The sequence below is a fragment of the Accipiter gentilis genome, chromosome 6 (genome assembly GCF_929443795.1).
Source record: "Accipiter gentilis chromosome 6, bAccGen1.1, whole genome shotgun sequence".
In the NCBI taxonomy this organism is placed as follows: Eukaryota; Metazoa; Chordata; class Aves; order Accipitriformes; family Accipitridae; genus Astur; species Astur gentilis.
Genome location: NC_064885.1, coordinates 37,514,792 through 37,537,260, shown reverse-complemented (window position 1 = coordinate 37,537,260; position 22,469 = coordinate 37,514,792). Strand labels below are relative to the sequence as shown.

The following is a 22,469-nucleotide window of genomic DNA, read 5'->3' as shown; positions in this document are numbered from 1 at the left end:
AGAAATGTTTTCATTTGAAGTTTCAATTATCAGCTACTCAAGTCAGAAACACTTTATCCATCTTTGATATTGATTCAGTTTTCTGTAGTATATGTGTGTTATAGATAAGATGGTATACTTTTTTCTTCTGGTTCAATATGCGCCCTTCAAGCTTTCATTCTGATCCTGTTGGATCAGATTTTCTGTCTCTTCTTTCTCACCAGAGGGTACTGACAAGATAAATACAGAACAAGGCAACAGCAGCTTCCATTTTACCCCCCTGTGATGTCAATTTAGGACACAGAATGATGCATGGACTAAATAATAATAAATAGATGTGTTTGAAATTCGTAGCTGTTCAATGCTTGACTTTGCAATATTAATGCATTTTAATTATTGTTCAATTTTCTAGGCAGGCTGAATAATTCTAATCACTCATGCGATGCAGCATCATAGTAGTGCCCACAGAGTTGACCAGCATCTAGCAGCGTGCCTGGAAGCTACAGATCTGTAAACAGACCCTACTTGTTGTCTTTGAAAGAGCAAGACCTCTAGTAGTTTGTCCTGTCAACTTTAGGTAAGGATGAGGGTTGCGCAGCTTGTTGGTGTGGTTCACGTAAGCTTTCAGATGAGCAAAAGAAATTTATGGTTTGGAGTATGTTAGACTCTGCAGTAAGATTTTTTTTGGAGAGCATTGTTGACCATGAGTCTCACTGCTCTCTGTGTCTGTTTCTGCTCTCTTCTTTGCCCTCTCCATGTTTTCTCTGCCTCTTCTCCCCAACTTTTCTGGTCCCAGTCTGCTTTTGCTGCATGATGAACTCCATTTCCCTAAAAGCAGGCATGCTGTGGTAAGATTTCATGTTTGTTCTTGAATTAATGAAATCATGTCTTGGAAACCTGTTAGAAACATTTGCTCTTGGATTAAGAAATTCCGAGTTTTAACCCACAGAAGAAAAAACCTGGCAGTTATCACTGCAAGGCATCTGGTTCCATGTGCCTGTAAGTTGGGCAATCCAACATATAGTCAGTACTATCTAGTATGACTGCTAGCCATGTAAGCTATGTGAAAACAACTGTTACTTTTTTCCACTCTTTCCCATTCTGTCTTGTTGCCAGTACTACTTTTAGTGTCCAGTGCTCAGCACCTGCATTGCGTTGTCATTTTTATTATTTTTCTGGTACGATTATAAGCTTAACTGTCTATAATGCACATTCTTCTATGTCTAGAAGAATAAGAGAATGGAGGAGGAACTCCTAAAAGAAACTCCTTTCTGTAGTAGGTTAATGTATGAATTAATGGTAAGGATCCCTTAACTTTGGGCAGAAGGAGAATCATATGGGAGTTGTATTGGTGTTGGAATTGAAAATGTTTTAAGGCCTGAAGACCTATTTCAAATGAGTGATGTTTTATCTTTTCTCTACATACTTATTTTTACCCTTCAAAAGATGGAAAGAATCAGGCATCCTCCTTTTCCGCAATGAATAAAGTTATTTTTGTGTTGGAAATAAACAGCCAGTCTCCAAAGCTGGAGACAGTTTTTCTTCTAGGCGGGTGATTTTCAAATAATTAATTCAGTCATATGCAGAATACTCTTGTTCTTAGAAGTGTTCTTATTTTTGTATGTCTGCCGGCGAGGTTTTCTGTATATGAACCTTGAAACAAATTTCAAAGCTATCAATTTTTGTAGCCACATTTATTGGTTTGGCAGCAGTTCATTCTGAGCTTGATGCTAAACATGATTATTATAAGTTTATTAACTACACTTACTGTAAATAACACAAATCTGCCCAGCTGTGCTAGCAAAGTGGTGTGAGGCTCACAGGGTGGTGCTGGTATGTGTATTTGTGTGACATATGCTACTGTTCAGAATTTAACTTTATTTTCATGTTTTCAAGAAAAAGAATACTACTTGGTGGAGAGGGGAATTTTAAGCAGTATTCCTATCTTGTGAAGAAAATTATTGAGCATCTGGAGTTGCTAAGATTTTTTACTTTTTGTCTTTCAAAAATGAACTGTTTCTGTTCTATGATCCTTAAAATCAATCCCTCAGCTGAAAAACATGTAGAAATGACTGGTTACTCTTGGTATTTAAAGTAATGTTTAGAGGCTCCAGCTGGAGTCTGGCACCTTTTATATTTGGTTGCTGCATGCAAACAACCCCATCTCCCAACCCAACCTCTGCCCCAAAGAGCTTAAAATGAAATGTAATGGCAATGGGCATAGCTGGAGGAACACAAGTTAATGCGAGATAGCTGTGCCTGGCACAGTGAGCAGGAGTCACAGCTGCTTATCTGTTGTCAAGTGTTCATTGGGCATTACAGCTGAAACGGAGTCTTTTTGGGGCAAACTTCCAAGCGCTTGTGCCTGATTCTGTTCCCATATATTAGCTAGCTCCTGAGAAGTGAGGGTGAGGCAGAGGCACATGCTGCCTGAAAGGTGGTGCGTTAAAATCAACAAATTTATGGCGTATCCCCCTGAGGTAGGACGACTATGTGCAAATGTGTCAGCAGCAGAGCCATTCCTGCTGGATGGAGTTGTGAATGTGAGTACTGTCCTAGAAATCTCCTAAAACCAGGGAACTGCGTAAGAAAGAGAGAGTTAGTGATCCCATTAGAAAAAGCCAAGGGTTGAACTTTAGTAGGCGCAAAAAAACCCATCCAACAGGGAGGGAGGAAGAAGTTGAGGTAGAAGAGGAGAGATGCCACGCGTGTCCTACCCCTGGGAAGATCTTCAATCATGGCTCAAGCCGTGCTGTGCAGCAGAGACCTTGACCATGGGACTGCAGGAAACCAGCTTTCATTGCTTGCTTGACGTGTCTGCAGAAGGTTAAATCACATGTGCGGTGCGTGTTAGTGGCCCCTGGATATTTCTGTATTGATCTGTTTCTTAATAACGCATAATAGGCAATCAGAGCTTTCCTGATCTTTTCACAGACATACTATCAGTGAGAGTCTTAAATCACAGGGCTGGTAGTGGCTGTGTCTGACCTGCCTTCCACCAACACTAGAGTACCTTTTATTTCCACTGGGACTACTCCTGACTTATCTGATGGAGAATCAGGCGCTGTATTTGGAACAGTTGTAATTCACCATTCTATGGCCTCTCCGCGAGGCAAGATACATCTGCATTTTGTTAAAAATTTTATTTCAAAATAAAATTGGTACAGGTCGTAGATTTGATCTTTTTTTTTGTAGTATTTTTTTTTCTTCTAGCATGAATAGGAATGTTGGTTTTGCATTATTAGCCAAGGTGTGTGTTCTGCCCTGTTTAGTCTTTGCACTCATTTGTGAGTCTCTTTTGTAGAGTGGTTTAGGATGGGATTTTTTTTTTGGTTGCTGAACTAAGTGGGATTTTGCAATTCTGATATCACCTCTGTTCCACCTATTGTAACATTGACTTTTAGCAATGTATGCTCTTAAATCAATATGATGTTTATTCGTACTTGCTGGTGACACACTTAAGTCTAGCAGCAGCTAACTGCAAACATACATTGCAGTGGGGCAATGGGTTAAATTAGAAACCAAGCAAAGAAGACTTCAGAATTAGTTTTTACTGTTTGACACTATGTGTAATACTTGTTACGTGTCTCCTGGACTACAGGAATTCATAATTGATAAAATAGGTATATTGTCCTTTGCTTTTGCGAATATTTAGTTGATAGTGTAGGCCAACAGAAATTTGTGTAATTCTGTTACTGTCTGTATTGTGTGGAAGCATTCATGGTGCAAACCATTTCTTAGTTACCTGATTTTGCATTTGACAACATCAGAAGTTAACTGGAATACCAAAATAATGCAACAGCAACAATACCACAAAAATTTGGCATTTAGCACTAATATAAGTTTGGCTGTCTCTATCATCTCCTGGCTATTCCTTTTATTTTTTATTTTTTTTTCCCTGTTCTAGTAAAGGTGTAATTAGTCATGGCTTTTTTGTGTTGGTTCTTTAATAATAAAAAAAGGAAAAGGCGTTGGGGAGAAAACTAATTCAAATTTGCTCAGGAAGTAGGAGAATTGCAGGCTAATTTGGATATTTTGAGCAAAATGTTTAAAGTTTTATATCTAGTATAATAAATATGCTGACCAATAATAAGTCAGCAAAACTCAGTGTGGCTGAACTGTTCAACATGAATTGGCTCCTATTTTTCCTTTCATCTCAGACAGATGGTAGGCTGCTAGTGCTGCGGTTCACCGGGTGGATATCCCTGTGCCAGGGTTGTCCAAGGAAGCTGAAAACCAGAAGATGCAATGGACTGAAGCTGAGAAGCTCAGAGCGCCTGTCTGGGCAGGGGGAAGGGTGGAACCTGAGATGTAGGTCCCACATCCATGGCATGTCCTAACCACGAAACTACAGGCAGAATCGGATGGGAATCATGCCTCCTCTTTCCTGCTGAATCGGGGGCATTGAGTGGTCCTGCTCCGAAGTAGTGAGGAAGAGGAGGGTGACCTCCTGATGGGGCTGTCTCTCTAGAGGGGTGCTTCATCAGCTGTGATGAAAGCAAGGAAGAAGAGGCTCTTCTCCCTGCCCATCCCCTTTGTGAAAACATGGGATAACTATAACGCGGTGTCTTCTGAAGGATTAGATGAGGCAGCACAATTTAGGGCTGGGCAGAAATACCTAACATAATTCAGGGTAAGCTAGCTTGAGTGCAGTCTGGTTTCATTAGTGTACAGCTCTGAGTTACTGTAGTGTATTTAACATGCCTGAACGAGCTCATCGATTACTGCTTGGTGCATCTCTACACCACAAAACACTTCGCTATATAAAAATGTATCGAAAACTGTCTCCATGCTCTTTGTCAGCACTGAGGCTGAATCACCTTTTCCTGGGCTCACAAGCCCTCTGTGGTTCCCTGGACACAGGAGGATATTTTAAACTTGCCGAGTGCCCAAAGTCGCCTTTGCCTGTAAAGCCCCCCCAGCTGCTGCTGAACCCCTTGAGCTGTGTGTGTCCTGGTGGGGGACAGAACCCGGAGGATCAAGACTGAAGATTTTGTAGAGGTGAGCATGTGTAAAACGGCAGCTCAGCCTTTGCCGATGAGCCAAGAACGGTTTCCCTTTTAAAATTTGGCTGGCTGTGTGCTGGGGCAAGATGGAGAGGTATGGTCTAGTATTCTCCCCATACTTAAAAACAACCTGGGCCCTCAGTGTGGTGTGTTTTCATTGGAATTATATATATATTTTTTATTGCCAATTTATGAACTCTGCTGGTATAAGGAATTTAATAAAAATGCTGACAGATGATTATCTATAGTAGTGCTATAATAAACCCTGTTTTGGTGAGGTTTATAACTTAGCAGTTGCAAAAGAGAACAAATTATTAGATGAAAATAGTTATAAAGTCTGGAAATTGACTTTTTGCTATTTTTAATGATAACTAGTTATAGAGAGACAGACACATTTTCACAACTGGAATGAATCTTGATGAGAATACAAGTAAAAACCTGATGTATATTATCTGAGGGTTTTTTTTTTTTTGCCAAGGGAGAAAACAGAAACCATTTTGAAGATGAACCTGTTGTCTGTGTTCTGTCATCAAGAAATTTGCCTTTCCCCTCATTTGCTTTATTTCTTTGTCTGAATACACTGAGTGTATGAACCTTCCCTCTCCTTAAAGGAGAGAAGCTTAAAGATAACATATGGTGTGTGTGCGCCCACTAAACCTGATAAACTGATACTACTTTCCTGATATAATTTCAGAGGACATAAAGGACATATTCCAAAACCTGTTAAAATCGACAGAAGTTCTGCAAACTTAGTGCAATTTGGACAAGGCTGGAAGTGAAACCTATCACCGAGTATATCATTACAAGTTATTTTGTTCTCCTTCAGAATATTACCCTACATTGGTTATCTTGCGTTACGCACTTGCTGCTTTGAAATACTGCAGGGGGCCTTATTCTTAGTTTGTGGTGGTCTAAACTAGCAAATACTTGTTTTATCTCAGTATCAAAAACTAGACTGTGTCTTTAACACTGACAAGAAGCACTCTTGAGACAGCGACTGACCTTTTGAAATTGGTAAAGAGCCCTCGGGGAATCCCATTAGGAGCAGGGAAGGTAGATAACAGCTTCTTCTACCCAAAAAAGATATGGTGTTCTGCTGCTTGTTATTAGGGGCCCTTGTAACTAAACTCAGTTTCTTTGGCCTTCTCTTTTGATTCAAACCAGCCATCTTTGTCCCTTTAGTGGTAGATATTTAGTTATTTTTCTCTGAATATATAAAGACAAACTGTTGGGAGTTGTTATCTCGAAGAGAAAGCGCAATGCCACCGTAGGTTCTGTTTCTCTCCATGCAGTGACTTGTACTGGCTCTTTCTTCTTCCAGCCCTTTGTTGAGGACCAGAGATGCAGAGTGGATGCATCACGTGCTACAAGGGTTGGTGGTAGCACTGAAATTGCTTCTTGATTCCCAGCTGCACCCTGGCACTAGCTGGAGCAGTATATCTATCAAACTGTATGTGCCGCTGAGATTTGAATTGCATGTATTGATGTTTTTCATACATATAATATAAATATATGCTGCTCTACCCGTAATGTAAGAAGATGTAAGTAGTACTATGACTAGATGCTTTCTGGAAGTTTTAGATGGAAGAAATTGGAAGGGGGTGATAGGTTGGGTTGTTTCAATAGTGTTACTCCTCCACAGAAACTTTTAATTGTAGTTTCCTCAGTGTTTGATTCTTTTTTTTTAATTGGCCAAATTTTTCTCACTCTTAGGTGGAGGGGTCCTTGGAGAAGCTTCCTTCTTTTCCAGGCTTAATCTATCATGCCTTTAGGTCTTGGAACTTAACTTTGAAATGATAAAATAGGAAAATAGATACATCAAAACATAGCACCGTGCCAGCTACTAGGAAGACAGTTAACTCTATCCCAGCTGAAACCAGGACAATCAGCTGTAGGTATGAGCTGGCCATTTCCAGTAGCAAGACTGGAGATTTGTTGTATTTGTTTTGCCTGATTAAAAAAGCATGAGTTTTGGAAGACCTTATGAAGATTGAAAGGAGGCAATAATGTCTCTGTCATGCTGTGGTCTGAGAACTGGGTAGTAATCATAGCATTCTCGTGTTCTTTTTGCTCAGGGTTTCTGATTTCAGAGTTTACAGATGTGGCAATTGTGAATCCGAGGCTGAAGTTTCATAAGAAATATTGAATCTACCCCTAACTTTTAGACTTTTGGTAAATGAAATAATGACAGCACAAAGAAAGGAGAACCTTTTCAGTATTTACTGTTTGATCTGATTGCAAGTCAGAGATATTGCTGTAAATCTTTAATGGAGTACCAAGAATTAGAACAGTATTGAAATAGTATTATTTGGATAATGTTTTAATTGTTTCAAAGATGATAATAAAAACTGGGGTTTCTTCTAGGTTTGGGGGTAATAACTTCACATTATTGAAGTGTAGTAGCTTCATCAAGTTGATACTTTTCTTCCTTCACGAAGATGTGAAGAAAACTCTTTTGTACGGTCATTTTCAGGTTTTGTGTTCAAACCTTGGATTGAGAATGCCAACTCTTTTCAGAGGTTGAACAATGTTGTGGGAAAATTATAGTTTTGTTTAAATTCTTCCGTTCATCCAGTTGTATGGGTGCGTATTATTGCCTACACAGGGATTGTGTAGAAATTGGAAAGATATATTTGGATGGAAGGTTCTTCTGAAACACTTTTCTTTATTAAGAGAGTGGGAGAAATCCATGGTGGTTATCAAGATTTACTGCAATCATGCTTCTGTGTTTTATGTGTTTCAAAATCAGAAAAGTAAATGAAAGGAGTCAAAATAGGTGTTTCAAAACTTCTGAAAATCCATTCTCGCAATGATGCTTAGGCTATTGTTCTAGTCTGCTTCAGTTCTATGGTAGGTCATAACAGTGGGTAGTAATTTAGATATGCAACAAAGCCATCCCATTACTTCTTGGAAATAACAGAATATTTTGAGCTTTTATGCTTAGACAAAGACAATTTAATTGCAGTAAGCCCTTCTGCAAAACAGTAAAAAAAAAAAAAAAAAAATCAATCAAAGAAGAAAATGTTGCTTCTGGAGTCTTAAAGTGGAATGTAGCTCTGTATTTCTTAACTACAACTGAATGTGTAAATTGTTCTTTTAATGAAGTTACTTTGAATGCTAATCATAATAGCAGGAAATACACAGCAGAAGCTTATACCTTCCTGATTGTGTTGATTTGTGAACTGTCTGCTTTTGCAAAGACTGGGATGGCTGCACAGCTGGCTTGGGTTCATATTTTAGGCCATTGAAGGTGTTTTCTTGGCAGGGGTGAGACTGCCAGAAATCATATTTGTTGTTTTACTCCCACAAGGGTTTTCACATCACACACCACCTGCCTGACCACATGAACGTGACTGTTCAGGGCAGTCTGACTGGGCAAAGAGCAAATCGGAGAAGAAACTAAGGAAGAGATGATACCTAGTGATGGTGTATTTAAAAAATGGCTGTCGCTGGTCGGAGCCCTTCTGGTACTGGGAACGTAGGTTCCCGGGGAGCAGTTGAAGGTGATCCTGGCTGCTGCCAATAAGCAGCTCTGCCATTACCAGCTGCCTTGAAACTTTGCCCTAAACCTTCTCCTCAAATACACTCTGTCCATGTAATACGTAATTGGCAGGGTGGACCCGCTAGCTGAAAGATTAAACGGCTTGAAATGCCAATGTAGAAAGCTTAAAAAAAAAAAAAAAAAGAAAAAGGAGAAAAGAGCTAATTCGTTTGCTCTGGTACTCTCAAGTATTCACTACTGCCTTACTGTGACCGCCAGGTCTCGTGCTGGGACGTGGGCTGCTCCCCTCCCTTCGAGGGCAGGGAAGGCAGAGATGTACGCTGCGGAGGTGTCACGTAGTTTGGTGAGGGGCTGGTAGCAGGGGTTCACTAGAGGAGAAATCTTCAAAGTCTTGGGTCTACAAATGATGACATTAGTTTCAATTAGTACTCGCTGTGCGTGTAACCCTGCGTACTGTGTCTTGAACTAACACAACCTCTCTTCAGCAGGGTGAGCTGCGCATCTAGTAGCGGGGACTTTGCACTTGGAAGGCTTTTTGAGCTTGAGCGTGCTACTATATTCTGGCAATTCAGGGAGCTGTGTTTGGGAGCTTACCTCTCTAAAGAACAAAGAATAAAAGCCTGTAGCTGCGTTGCTTAACCTTAGTCCCTTACCTCTGGTGTCTTTGCTTACAACATAGCCCACCGGTGTACTCCAGACCCTATTGACTTTGGAGCGGGTCGTCTTCTCGTGCTGCAGCAACTTCTGCATCTCCAAGGTTATACATAGTGGTCTCTTGCACATGTGGAAATACCTTGTTCTCTCCTCTACAGTGGTAGGATCGAAAGATTACTCTAACCCCTCTTTCTTTTTTCAGCCTTTCAAGGGAAACTCTTTTGGTTACTGCTATTGTGTCTCCACATAACTTGTCAGATGCCTTAAGTTTCTATACTAATACTGCAGTATAAGACAGCGTGAGTAAATAAGATGGTGAGAATAGAAGTAGTTTCTGTAGATTGCCCTTAAGAACCAGCAGACCTACTGATACCTCAGGCACCATTAATTCTTGATTGGGGCATACCAGGATTGTCAGAGGAGCCATCTGCTACTTTGTTCTGTGTGTATTTATTTATTTATGAGTAAGGTGAATCCTGACATATCACATGGGAGAACTGTAAGGGGAATGATGTTTTTTATTGAGCTTCCTGCAGAACATCTTACTGAGAAGGACAGTTTTGCTTTTGTTGTTGATTACTTCTCCTGATACTCTGCATCATGAAGTGTTTCTTTTTATATTGTGCTCACTGACTGTTTTCTGACTAATATATCTTGATATTTGCTACTTGAAGCGGCATACAAAGAAGCTGTCATCACCAGCTGTGTAGAAGACATCTGAGAAAACCATCAATAAGTATTAAGAAGCAAATGAAAATGTCTCTGCTGCCCTACTGAATTTGACTTTTAGTACTTTTTGCCATCTTTCTCCCTTGGCTCGACATGCTTAAAAATACTTTGAGAGAGAAACATTTTGCTAGCTGCCTCTTCTGTGATCTCCAGGTGCACAGGCCTGTGCCCAATTTCTTGCAATGCAGAAATAAGCCGGTTGATCACATTTCTGTTGCCTTTCTGAAACCTGTAATCTTCAGGCCCTACTAAGATTTAAGGCATATCGGGATAGGTTACTTCTGTGTGCCTAAACATTTTAGATTGAAAATAAATGTTCAGGCCCTATCAGGAATAATCTACTGTTCTGTTAAGAAGGAAGAATAGCAAGTAAGCTATTACCACAGAAAATTTCACTGCAATTTTCTTTTGCGTAAGTTTAAATTCTGAGTAGAGAGGTTGTCAATTAGTGTGCAGATTTTTTTAATTGGCTATAATAAAAAGCTAATTGGTGTTTTGCTTAAAGAGTGAATTAAGAAAGTGTTGCTATAGAAACTTTGCATGTGTATAGTGCTGCTCTACATAACGGTGAATATAATAGTCTAATGACCTTTCTGAGCCAGCTGTATAGTCAAGGAAAAAGTGTTAAATTCAGTCTTGGTGAAGTGATCATTAAGGAGTTTGTGACTTCACCCATTTCATTGCCTGAAAGCATCTCTGGCATTGTCTTGCTGAATGTTTCTCTTGACTCGTGTCAAACCATATAATAAATGCTGGTCTCGGAAGACCTGAACTTTTGTAAAATCCAAGTGCTCCAATTTTCGATGTGTAAACTGATCTGTAATCTATCAAGCATGAAATGTACTACTGGGAAAATTTCATTTTCATAATCTGAGAAAGTGTGATGATGGATCGTAAGTGACAACATCTAATCCGTTAGCAGTTGTATTCCTCCTTCCTCTCCCCGCCTTCTCTAGCCCCTGAATTCTAAGCCTTACGTAAAACACAGGAGTTATAAGTCAAATTGGATTTCTGTTCTAATTTGCAACTTTCTCTCCCAGCAAACATGGTTATCTTCTCAAAAATATACTTTGCTGGGGAGAGAATAATTTCTTTGGGATTTGGGAACAGGAACTTTTTCCTTGGGCTAGTGCTTGCCTACCTACATTACTTCAGAGTTGTTATCGGTAATTCTGCTACCTGCTTAAAAGTTAGATACAGGTGGCATGGACAAAAAATTAGAAGTATATTATGAACATAGTCATGTCTGCAGAGGAAATTGGTCGGTCATGAAATAAGTGTCTCTGTATGGTACAGGGGAAAACTGAAACATGACCTGTCTTCAGTTCCCTGATCCCAAATCTCATTGTTACGACGTAAATGAACAAATCGTGTTGTCCTCTGTTTAACTGTGTATCTAGCAGATGCAGGGGAGTGAGATCCTGCAGTTATTAGTCACAGTCACAGAAAAACCTTAAAATGTTCTGCATGTTTTAAATGATGCTGTGACTATCTAAATGCAAAAGACTGGACAACTAGCTGTAGCCTGTGGAAGAGTTCACTGTGTTCTTTTTTCCTCTGGTTTTCCAAAAAAGAGAAACCATTCTGTGTCTGCTAAATTTGCCCCTGTGCTTGTTCTTCCAACTGGTAAAACATAAAAATCTTTTTGACTTTGAGTTTATGATTTGACCTTCTTTTGTCTCCCTTTTTTCTTCTCAGTAGATGCTTAGAAGAAATCCAAGATTCTTCTAAGTTGGTGAATTTCGGAGAATCTCTCAGAATTCTTTGGAATTGTACAGTAGGCTTCTTTCTGTACCTCTGGATCATGACTGAGTAGTATCATAACTTAGCGGCTATTTTTCCCTTGATACATATATGTAAGCCCTATTAGTGTTAATGCCTTTTTGAGATGCTTCCCTCATATATTCAATATCTGTTACTGATGGATGTCTAAACCCTAAAGTCTTATGAGTTGCATGGCATGTGGCTATCTCTAGAGCTTAATAGAAAGTTGGATTTAATCTCACAGTTCATCTTTTGAGCAGTAAAACTGTAAGACAGATAAAATGTTTTAATGTGAAGCTTTTATCTGAGACCTGTGAGCAAATAAGTCTTTTTTCTGATCCAGGGAAAGGACTGCTTTTACTCCCTTCCCCCCCCCCCCCCCCCCCCAAATCTTGCCCAGTAAGACCGTAACTGTAATGTGTGCTTCCATGGGCTTGTATAGTTTCAAGGTGAAGTTTTGCAGAAAAGTAGTACAATATTGTATTTATGACTGTCAAGGAAACGTGCTTTTTGGAACTCAGTAAATCCATCCTTACTTCATTTTAAATTTTTGCTGCTTTGCTTCAGTTTGTTGTCAACTGTTTTTGTGAAAAGGGGACCGGGTCTCTGAAGGGCAAAACATGAATCTATTTAGGACTGGTATTTTCCTCTTAGTTTTACATGACTGCACAAGGCTCTGAGCATCCTGATCTAATGTTGATGTTATTCCTGCTTTAAATGGGGGTTGGACCAGATGACTTTTTAGGCTTCTCCCAACCCAAATTACTTTATCTCTGGCAGGGTTCAAATCTACAATGATAAAGGGACTGTCTTCCTGTTCTTTCATTTTTATGAACTGTGACTCTGCGGGGTTACCTTGAAGGCAATTACAACAGCAACTGAAGTATGAATAGTTAAAGTAGCATCAGCTGCGGGTAGGTTTTTTTTTTTTAAAAGATAATCTATCTCCAGATGACAAATTCAAACATGTCTTTTAAAATTTTCTTCTACAGCTTTTATTCTCCCCATTATTTAAAGGATAACTTTGGTCAGACTTTTGAATGCATACCTAGGAAAAGATGTAAAAGCCAGTTCATCCCCCACCCAAAGCCCACCTATCTCTCAACCACTCTTTCTCACCTTCTTACCTGCATAAGGGGAAGCCTGTTTCAACATGGCTGGTACAGCCGATATGTTGGATCAGTAAAAGTTATATGAAAACCTAGTGCCTGGGAGACAGAAACTGCACTCCTGCTAGTTCAGTGCATTATTTGTTTGTTGGGATGAGTGTCGGCTGTGGTCCTACAAAATAGAGTATTGGAGGAGCCCAGTGGGTTCTGCAGTGTGGATGTCGATGGGACGCCTTGGAAAAGAAGCTGCAGCGCCTGCCTTTTTTATTTCTTTTTTTTTTTTTAAGGTAACTTCTTTGTTGCCCTGATATAATTGTGTTTACAGAAAATTACAATGGCACAATGTGGTTACTATTGATCCTTTTTTCCCTTTTGTTTTATAATTTATGTAGTGCAGCAATGGAGGGTTATTACTGGACTTATCTGTAGAATCTTTATAATAAGCTTTGATTAGTACTGAACTGCAGGGATATACACAGAGACTGTTTAAATATGTACTGAGCTACCTTGTTTTGCTTGGGGAAGGAACACACTGGCACCTTTTGCTTTTCATTAAAAAAAGGAGGGATATTAATGTGGATGATAATGAGATTGCTAGTGGGAAATAGGTGAAAAATTGAAATGATTGGAATGTAAGGGGTTTTCTGATAATAAGAACGCTTCTAGTTTACTGATGGATAAACAAGGCAATTCTTTATTGTCTAGTGTTCTGTAGTAGAGTAGAACTACCGCAGGTTCCCTGCATATGAACCTGCTGCTTCATGAACCAGACCTTGCTGGATGCGAGGACATTGGTTTTGACATTTTTGGCAGTCACTTCGTTTCTTTAAATGAGAGAAATACTTCATAACTACCAGCGTGTTTAAAAATATGTTCTACTTTGCTGCTGTGTCAGGAAAATGAGTCTTCTATTTATATTTACAAGTTACATCATTGCAAATGGTTAGGTTTCTATTTCAATGAATGGTATTATAAAATGTGATGTGTTCCTCTTTTGCAGAGAGTTAATATAGAGGCCAGATTGAAAATATGCCTTCGTGAAAAAGTCTCCACAAAACTCATCCCATCTTGGCTTTAAGGTAAATGAAAAAACTGTATCAAACACCTCTTCTAACTTTTCCTCTCATAGTTTTTCTGTTTGAAAGAAACGTGAGGATATTATGTGCTCAGAACAGAGAAAGAAAGTATTGTAAGGAGTTAAGTTGCAAAACTTAATATTTAGTCAAAATAAAGTGTAAGCATGAGCCAATAATTTGGGGTAGGCTTCAGTAATTAAGCCAAATGACAGTCAGTGGCATGAATGCTTATGTGTCTTACATACTGCCTTGGCAAGTGTCTGTTTTGTCTAAAAATTGAATATGCATATGAAGGAGAAATCACTATAATTCAATGGAAAATGTGAAATTACAAAGGCAGCAAAGTATAAATAATTGAAAATCAGGTTGCAACTCTAGCTTCTGTATTTCGTGAGCTCAGTTGCAAACAAAATTGCTAGAATGGGAATTCACATTTTTGTTGTTCTTAATTTTACTTTCGTGGTACCATACTCCTGGTATAGAGAGCAAGGCAGTGAAAATGACGAAGGGATAATTAAATATCTGTAGGAAATAAAAAGCCAAACCAGACTAATTTTCAGCACTCTACAACTTTCATTATATATGTATACACTTTGATTTCTCATGTATGTAGAAAATGTATCCTCTAACACTGCCTATTTTTAGTCTTCCTCCTCCAGAATTTTTTAACTTGCTGTGTTCCGTGGTAAGACTTAGCAACAGCTTGTTTTGTTTGTGAAACCATTGCAGGAAATAATTATTTTAATAACTTTATGAACAGTGAATTACTTGCAAGTATAGCTAAGTATTCTTAATCTTTACTAAATAGTCCTTTATGTCCATACCTTGTTTGACTGTTTACTATGTCTTATTCATTTGTTGAAATCACTCGAAATGGGTAAATTTCAGCGTTTGAAGCTCTTTGGATCTACTTGCCCTGCTGTGTCTGCAGATGAAGGGATCGGTGAGATTGCTGTACGCAAAAAGTGTTATTTTCAAGTGGCACTTTCTCCAAATTTTAACCAATGCTATTAGGCATAATAGAAACCATATGCTGCTTCATATCCCTAGTATTAGGGGTTGTGATACTGGCACTTGCCATAAAACCAAGTTCCAGGCAGCACAATAAATTCAGTTGTGTATTTGGTTTAAAGGCCCAGGTTTTGCCCTTAAGATCAGGTCGGTGCTTCTAGAACCAGATCAAGACAGAAGGGCTTGCAATGATGAAATACTTTGACTCTAGAACTTGCAAAAACATGCTTGTAGAACTTGGTCACAATTAAAAAAAAAAAAGGAAAAAAATACATTTCCCAGTAGTTCAGAGTGGTAGCTCTGTCTAGCCGGGATAGGTATCTGCACTATATACTCAAATATTTCCCGTAAGCATGGTAAGCGGTTACCTTGGTGTATGGAGGGTTGGGCTTGCGGAGAGGCTGCTGTTCCTGAAGATGGGGTCTCTCCCGATGCCTCTGGGCCATGTGGTCACAGCAAGAACAGTTTCAGATTCTTGTGTTTTCTTTCTTCAGCCTTCTTGATGCTACCAAATAAATTCAGCAGTTCCTTCAGTTGTATCGTGATGGTTTCATGGTTTAAATAGTTTTAAAGTCTCGATTAGACTGTGGCATCAGAGAGGAAATATTTAAGTAATCTGGCAGAGTAGAGATTGATCAGTATTGCATTTGTCTAATTAGCAAATAGGCACGACTATGCTTGTTATACTAAAGTAATTATAATATAAAATGGGCAACATAAAATCCATTTTTCTTGCACTATATACTTCGGGTGCAAATTATAGAAGTTTCATCTGGAACGTGAGTCTGTACAAATGCTTTTGTGCTCTAAGGAGCAGACAGTAGTAGTCAGGATGTTTCCTTCCATGCTGTAGAATTGTCTCCATCATCTAGTGTTTTGACAATAGAGTTGTTTCTGTGCATTACATATGCTTTGCTAAATTTCATTCATTTTGATGTCTTGGTTCATGAAGTATAACAAAACACCCAGGAGCCTTATAAAGGAATTGTGGGAGAGTAGTCATCCCGGGTGATAGCACTGTTCCTTCTCTTATCAGTTCTTCATGTCAACTATAGTGTGTTTTTTTCTCCTCTGGCAGTTGCTATATACAGACCATGGAATAATTCAAAGCTAGAGCAACCGATGTGGTTGTCCTGTCTGGAGGCAGTAGGCCTTCCTTGGAATAATTATTTCTGTGTGTTCTGTAACTGTACTTAAAGCAAAAGCCTCCAATCCTGAAGATACCGGTGATGGAAAAGCTGTCATGATTCTTGGAAAATTGCCCAACAGATTACACCGTTGGAAAACATTTTTCCTGTTTATTTCTTGAATTTGTCTGAATTGGCTTGAAGCATTGAAAATAGCACTTTTTTTTTCCCCTGCTCACCTGTGAAACCTTATGCTATCATATTTCTGATCCTGGCTTAATTATTTAGACTGCTAGTTAATCACACCCTAACTTCTATATAAATATCACATTAAGCTCTTTTAGCCTTTTCTTTGTAAGGGTGTTTTACAGTCGTCTTCATGGTCTCTGTCCTAATAATCTCTAATCAAGCTCCTTCTCCAGTGATGGGTAACAGACCTGAAAACATGTTCACATGGTGGTCTCAAAAGTTAAAAAAAAAAAAAAAAAAAGAAAAAAAAGAGAGATAGACAATGCATCTTCTTAGTTGTATGCTTAAGAGACACCTGCACAACATCGCACTGGGAATCTTGTGTTTTCCTGTTCTATAATTATGGATTTTGCAGTGTTTGATGTTTTTTAGTGCTTTGTAGTAAGTTTCTCAATATTTTAATATTTTTCTTCACTTGAGGAGGTCAGTTCTTTCTCATGGAAGCTAGCAAGTTAACAAGACTCTGAAATACCAAGAATGTATTACAGGTTTATTTGATGGTAGCGTTAAGGCGATAGAACTACGGACTTTTGCCGAAAGAGCTGTACCTTCCCCTCCGTCCTCAGCCATGGCCCTGCCACTTCCCCTGTGCCACGTGGATGCTTGGGCTGCAATGGGAGGAGGTGGATGAGAGCTGCTCTGGCTGAAGGTAACCTGGGGCTCGGGAGGGGAAGAGTTTTCATCTTCCTTTGCGTTGTCTAGCTCTCTTTATGGCTGCATAACTTACCTGCTAGTTGCCTGCAAGTGGAAGTTAACCTGTGGCTTCAGGATGGGCAGGCAGGAAAACTGCTGCTTTGGAGGTGGTGCATGTTTATGTTGATATTAAGGACAGTGGATCGGTACCTCTAGTGGTTGAAGTACTGCTTTGTTTCCATGGAATACATTAAAGATCGTGCATTTCTACTTGTGAGATCAATTGATTTTTATTTATCTCGACAAGGTTTAGAATAGCATTTCGTCATGTTCAGTGCCATTCTTCTGGAGTTAAAAAAGCTGTCATCTGTTATTTTATTTTTTACAAATTCAAAGGACACTTTAGTACTGTCAGCGTGAGATCATCACTGTCTAATAATAGACATTTTAGAAGATTTCTATTAATGTCAACTTTTAACAGAGCCCTCTTACTAAAAGAATTGTACCTTATAATCACGCTGTGTGTTTCACTACAAAGCAATTATAGGAATTGTGTGAATTGGCTAAAATCTATTAGCTATTAAAACTCGGAACGTAACTTCTGATCAGAAAGAAAGTGATCTTGTTTAACTCCCCCCCCCCCCCCCCCCCAAGTCTACGAGAGTGGGAGCCTGCGAGGGAGAAAAGAAAGGGAGCTGATGGTGGTTAATGGCTAATGAATACAGCTAAGGATACAGGAATGGTTGCCTGGCAACACGGGGAGGATGGGCTGAGGTCCCCTGTCAGTACATAGGAGTTGACAAATGGCTCATCTCTTGAGCTCACCAAGACTGACTTCTGCATTTTTTGCATACTTTATTCTCAGTAATTATCATAGCTGGGCTAGATTTGTATATTTTATGTTTTGTCTCTATGTATTTCATTCTTTAAAAAGAAACACAAGAAGAATGGAAGCAAATCAGGTGTTTTAGATAAAGAAACAAAAGATGTTGTGAATTCTGTCCCGTGCAGTTATTACGCTTTCAAGATGCGAGCCGTGTTTAGTAAGAGATTTGCCTAAAATTGCAAGCTCTTGGATCTAATTCCAGGTAAAGTTATGTTTTCTTAGCCTGAGAGCCCTCTGAAAATGACCATTGATACGCTCAAGGCTGAAAGATGATGAGCTGGGGTTTGTTTTATAATTGCAACCTTGAGAAGATTGCCTTTTTTTTGTTGTTGAAACACAGTTATGCACTGACACATCTACTTTGTTTCCCTTCTTACATGGAATGATATCAGGCTGCAAACTAAGTGCGTACACTGAGGAGCATGACAGACTTGACCTTGTACAAGTTGTTCTAATGACAATTCAAATGAATTTTCAATACAGGTGTCAGTATGAGCTGTAGATTGTACTGTAGATTTCTGCTGCGATATAATTGTACGTAGGCGGTACTTCGTTAGGGAGATGAAGGGTGGCCTTTGTTAGTTTGGTGTTCTCTAGAAGGGCTTAATGGAGAAGTAGATGGACATTACCACATGAAGGTGGTTATCATTAAGTGAATATTGGACTATAACTTTTTTCTTTCCTGTGGAGATAATTACAAAGGAAAAAGTTGCAACTGGCTTGCAGACCCAGGTTGCACAATATGATAGGCTGTGTAGTTTTGCTATTGCCAGAGGAAGTAATTTTCTCAGCCCTTTCGGCTCTCGAGAACAGCTTTGGTGCCTTAACGATAAGGTCAAAGCTGTAGGAAACAGGTTGGGTTCTTGTTTTGAATTGTTGGACAGGAGATCTACCTAGCCATTTTGTGCCTCTCTCTTCCAGGCAAAAATGAGGTCAATATGTGTACATCTGCAATTGTATTACCTTTGGAGTTCTTAAAAAAGAAAAAAATCTCTCTCCTACTGGTAAGAGCAATTGTCACTTGCAAAATGCTTGCTTCCATTTTTTCTTGTTGGGTTCAGTGTTTTTGTTAATGGTTGTTGTTAAGGCTGAACCTTTTTAGAGCATTTGGTGTATTGTGAAACCTGACCGGCTGTCAAAATGTCGAGTGTTTGTATGGAAATGTTTTAATGGAAGCTGCAAAGAAATCTGTTATGTTTACTGGATATTTTGTAATCATCAGACTTTGAATAATCTAGACAAAATCAGTGTTTTCATCTAACTTCTTTTTCTGCACAGTCTATTCTCTCTGTCCCCATGTAAACACACAGAAGCAAGATAGCAGCAGGCAACGGCATGAAATTACTTCCTTGTCATTGGAGATAGAAAATCAGGTGAAAGGTTGGAAATGTTTCAATTTGTGTAGCCAAAACCTTAAGGCAATTGTCACTAACAAGATGGTCTTCCTCCTTCATTCTTCATGTTGTAAACTGTAGCTTCTGACTTACTATTTATCTTTTTAATGGTTTATACTTAGCCCTAAGTTTGCTGCAGCGTATTGAGAAATGTTTTGTAGCTTATGATGATTCATGGGAAAGCTTGGGTGAACTGCTCTGGACTGTATTACTTGGTAACTTGTATTCTTAAGGGCAACTTTGGTCTGTAGGTAAGATTACTATTTCCCATCATCTGCATGTTTAAGTGTCTGCTGATACAATTGTATTAACTTAAACGTAACCGCCATGATTGAAGGAACTGCGTACTGCACTAGAATTATGGCAGCTTTTGGATCCAAGTGTTTGAAGGTGTGCTTTAATCTACTATATCAACGAAGGAAAAGATTGCAAATTTAAGATTGACGAATCTGTGTTCATGTCTGTCACAACCCGTGGTGGACAGACCAGGGAGGGGTCCTGTTGAGTTCGGAATTCCCTCGGGCTAAATTAAGGTGAAACGACACCAAATGATCACTTGAACTTTTTATTCATGCCAGAAGGAACCTGAACTTGGAAGGCGTAACAGTAGGTGGTGTGGTCTCTCACAACAGGAGCTGGCATGAAACTACCTCAGTAAACCGTGTAACCCGTGGTGATCACATAGACATCAATTCAGGGAAGAAAAGCAGGAGACCGTCCCGTTGAGTCAGGAGGTTCAGAGCAGACCCCCTTGCTTTCCAGACTTCTCAGAGAGGAGCCCAGGGGCGGCTGGATCTGCTCCTAGTCCCAGACTTCATCAACGGTTTATGTCTAAAGGGATGGGGTGTAGGGATTATGGGAAAGGAAAGAGAAAGAGAGACAGAAAGAAGAAAAAGAGGAAGATTTCGCCGGTCCTGGGTCCAGCGTTGCTCCAGCTAGCCTAAGAGTCCATTTCCAGTGGGTGCACACAAGTGGGGCTTCGATTCGTGCCCTTTTATCATCTCCTTGTCCCTCCTTCGGGCGGGCACTCAAACTCATTAGGCTAACTAGGTGTCATACATGGTTTGTGCTTCTAGAACCTTCGGCAAATGGGTTGGTCGGCTTGGGGGTCATTTGGGGAGTAGCTGCTTCTTCCCTGCGGACATGACCCTTGTTTGATGTTTGGCCATGCACGGTGAGCTGCCCTGCTCAGCACGTCAGAACAGGGAGCTGCGCGTCCTCCGGCATGCCCTCCCGTTGCCGATCGGCTTCTCACTTCTGATTCCTTGCTAGGCACAACTTGCCCCACCACAATGTTTGAGACATTAACTCTCTCGGTCTCTCACAATGTCCAAAATGTCCAAATTGTTGGCTATTTACTTCCCTATGATAGATTCTAAGATGGTAAAATACCTTAAAAATTATTATAATTGAACCAAGAAAATAAGTAAGGATCAATAAGTTCTTTTAAAAAAAATTGTGGCAGTTTCTCTATCTGTCCCATGCAGTGCTGTTGAAAAAAGTCTGGCCAACTTCTGTAATATCACCAAAAATGTTCTTTTATTTAAAACCAAATTAAATAATTTTAAACTTCAAATAATTGTTGGCCGGCTCTTGTAAGGAATACAAGTGGAACATATTAAATGTTTTCAGCATTCTTTCGGAATACCTGCTGGTCAGTGTCTTATGAAATTTCAGTATTATTAATCTATTAACACATTGGTTACATTGGAACATTGGTTAAGAAAAACTAAACTATGTAAGTTGTGTTTTAAAATGATGCTTTAAGTCAGACAGTTTTGATACTTTCAACTTACTTTTGCATGGGCTTTCTTTAATTTTCATCTACTGCCTCATACTGTAGTAATTCGTTGAGCTTTTGCTTTTCTTATAGGACTCAAACAGAAAAAGACAAGGAAATATCAACCCAGAGCAGGCAAGAGTTAAAGACTTTTTAAATTTGTTTAGATTAATTTTTTAACTTTTTTGTGTACCATGAGCATTGTTTGCAAGTGAGGTTCTGATTCCTTTCCTTAATTATGGACACAGAATTAACTTATCCTTCATTTTGGCTTCTATGCTGTTTTATTTGCCTTACATAATACCCTGTCTGAGATATGGAGACAATTTATTGATTAAGCATATGAAACAAGTGCCTGGTGTGTAAGCAGGGAGAAAGGGGCATGGGTAATGTATTTTTAGATCTCATTTCCTATGTTGCTTCTGTATTAAAAAAAATTATGTGAAAATATACTAAGCAATGCAATAACTGCATACTAGTAAATATAAAGCCAACAGCTGTGTTTTCCAAGAGTACACCACCGCAACTGGAATTGGGAAAAATAAAACTTTATTGCAGATTTGGGGAGAAATGGAAAACAATGCTAATCTAAAAATCATTTATCTTCCAACCTCCCCCCCCTCCCCCCCTCCATTGGGGAGAATAAGATTTTGCTGCCTTTACTCTCTCTGGAAAAATATAGCTCATTCTGTTCTTTAGGAGTATTGCATAGATAATTCAGAGGTGCAAACAACGATGAAGTGTGTTATTCCATACTAGAAATGCTTTACATAGGGAGTTACTTACAGTAAATAGTTGAACTAACTAGTTTGGAAGAAAGGAACAATTTATTCAGTCTGAAGCACAATTCAAGTGCCCTGCTGTCAAAGAAGGTGTGCCAGGCTAGAATCTGAGTCTCAGTTTGTATAGTCCAAGCGCGCATCACCTACCCCTCTGATTTTTGCAGAGTAGTTAAAAACTAATGAAATGTGCTTTACTATGAGATGTGCTTTATCTGCAGAGGGCTTAAGCAGATGTGATGTGGAAGTGTCTCACTGGAGGGGAAGAGATGGTAAATTATGGGTGTGCTGAAGTTGGCCTGCATGTATACGTGCATGCTGCACGGTGCAGCTGGATCAAAGAGGTTGCGCTCACCTAACAGCTTGTCAGCACCAAAAAAAAAGCTGTCTTGTTCCCGTGTTCTGCACTCCTTTGTGGGCTGATTAACGCTTTTTAAGTAGCAGAAAACTGAGAAGTGATAGGAAAAAAGTGGGTAGCTTTCTGCTGGTGAAAGCTTGAAGCTTTCTGCTTTCTACGATTACTCAGCTTATCGTCGCTTCAGAAGACGACCGCACCGGGCACAAGGAGGCAGCAAGTCTCCTGGCTATAAAAGCAAGAAACGGGTGTAGGAATATCATCTTAGTGACAACTTCTTGTCGATATGCCCCCTCATTTGTCAGTAAGTGTGTACGTATCGAAAGCATTTGTCAGACTTCCCATGCAGAGAGAGACTTGCTGTTTAGCCTGGTTGATGGTACGACAAGGCTGAGTTTTGTTGCTTTGCTTCATTTGGGAGGGAACTGTTCGCCAG

General features: G+C 39.5%; 1 protein-coding gene across 2 annotated transcripts in view; it reads left to right on the top strand.

Moving 5' to 3' along the window:
- NAALADL2 (N-acetylated alpha-linked acidic dipeptidase like 2) overlaps positions 1-22,469 on the top strand; it is a 499,849-nt gene that overhangs the window by 86,232 nt on the left and 391,148 nt on the right. Inside the window, exon 3 of one of the 2 annotated variants that reach the window (XM_049803241.1) lies at positions 13,744-13,822. The exons of the other annotated variant lie outside the window; for it this stretch is intronic. The gene's annotated coding sequence lies outside the window, so the exon portion shown is untranslated. The remainder of the gene's footprint in view (positions 1-13,743; positions 13,823-22,469) is intronic. 2 annotated transcript variants of the gene reach the window in all.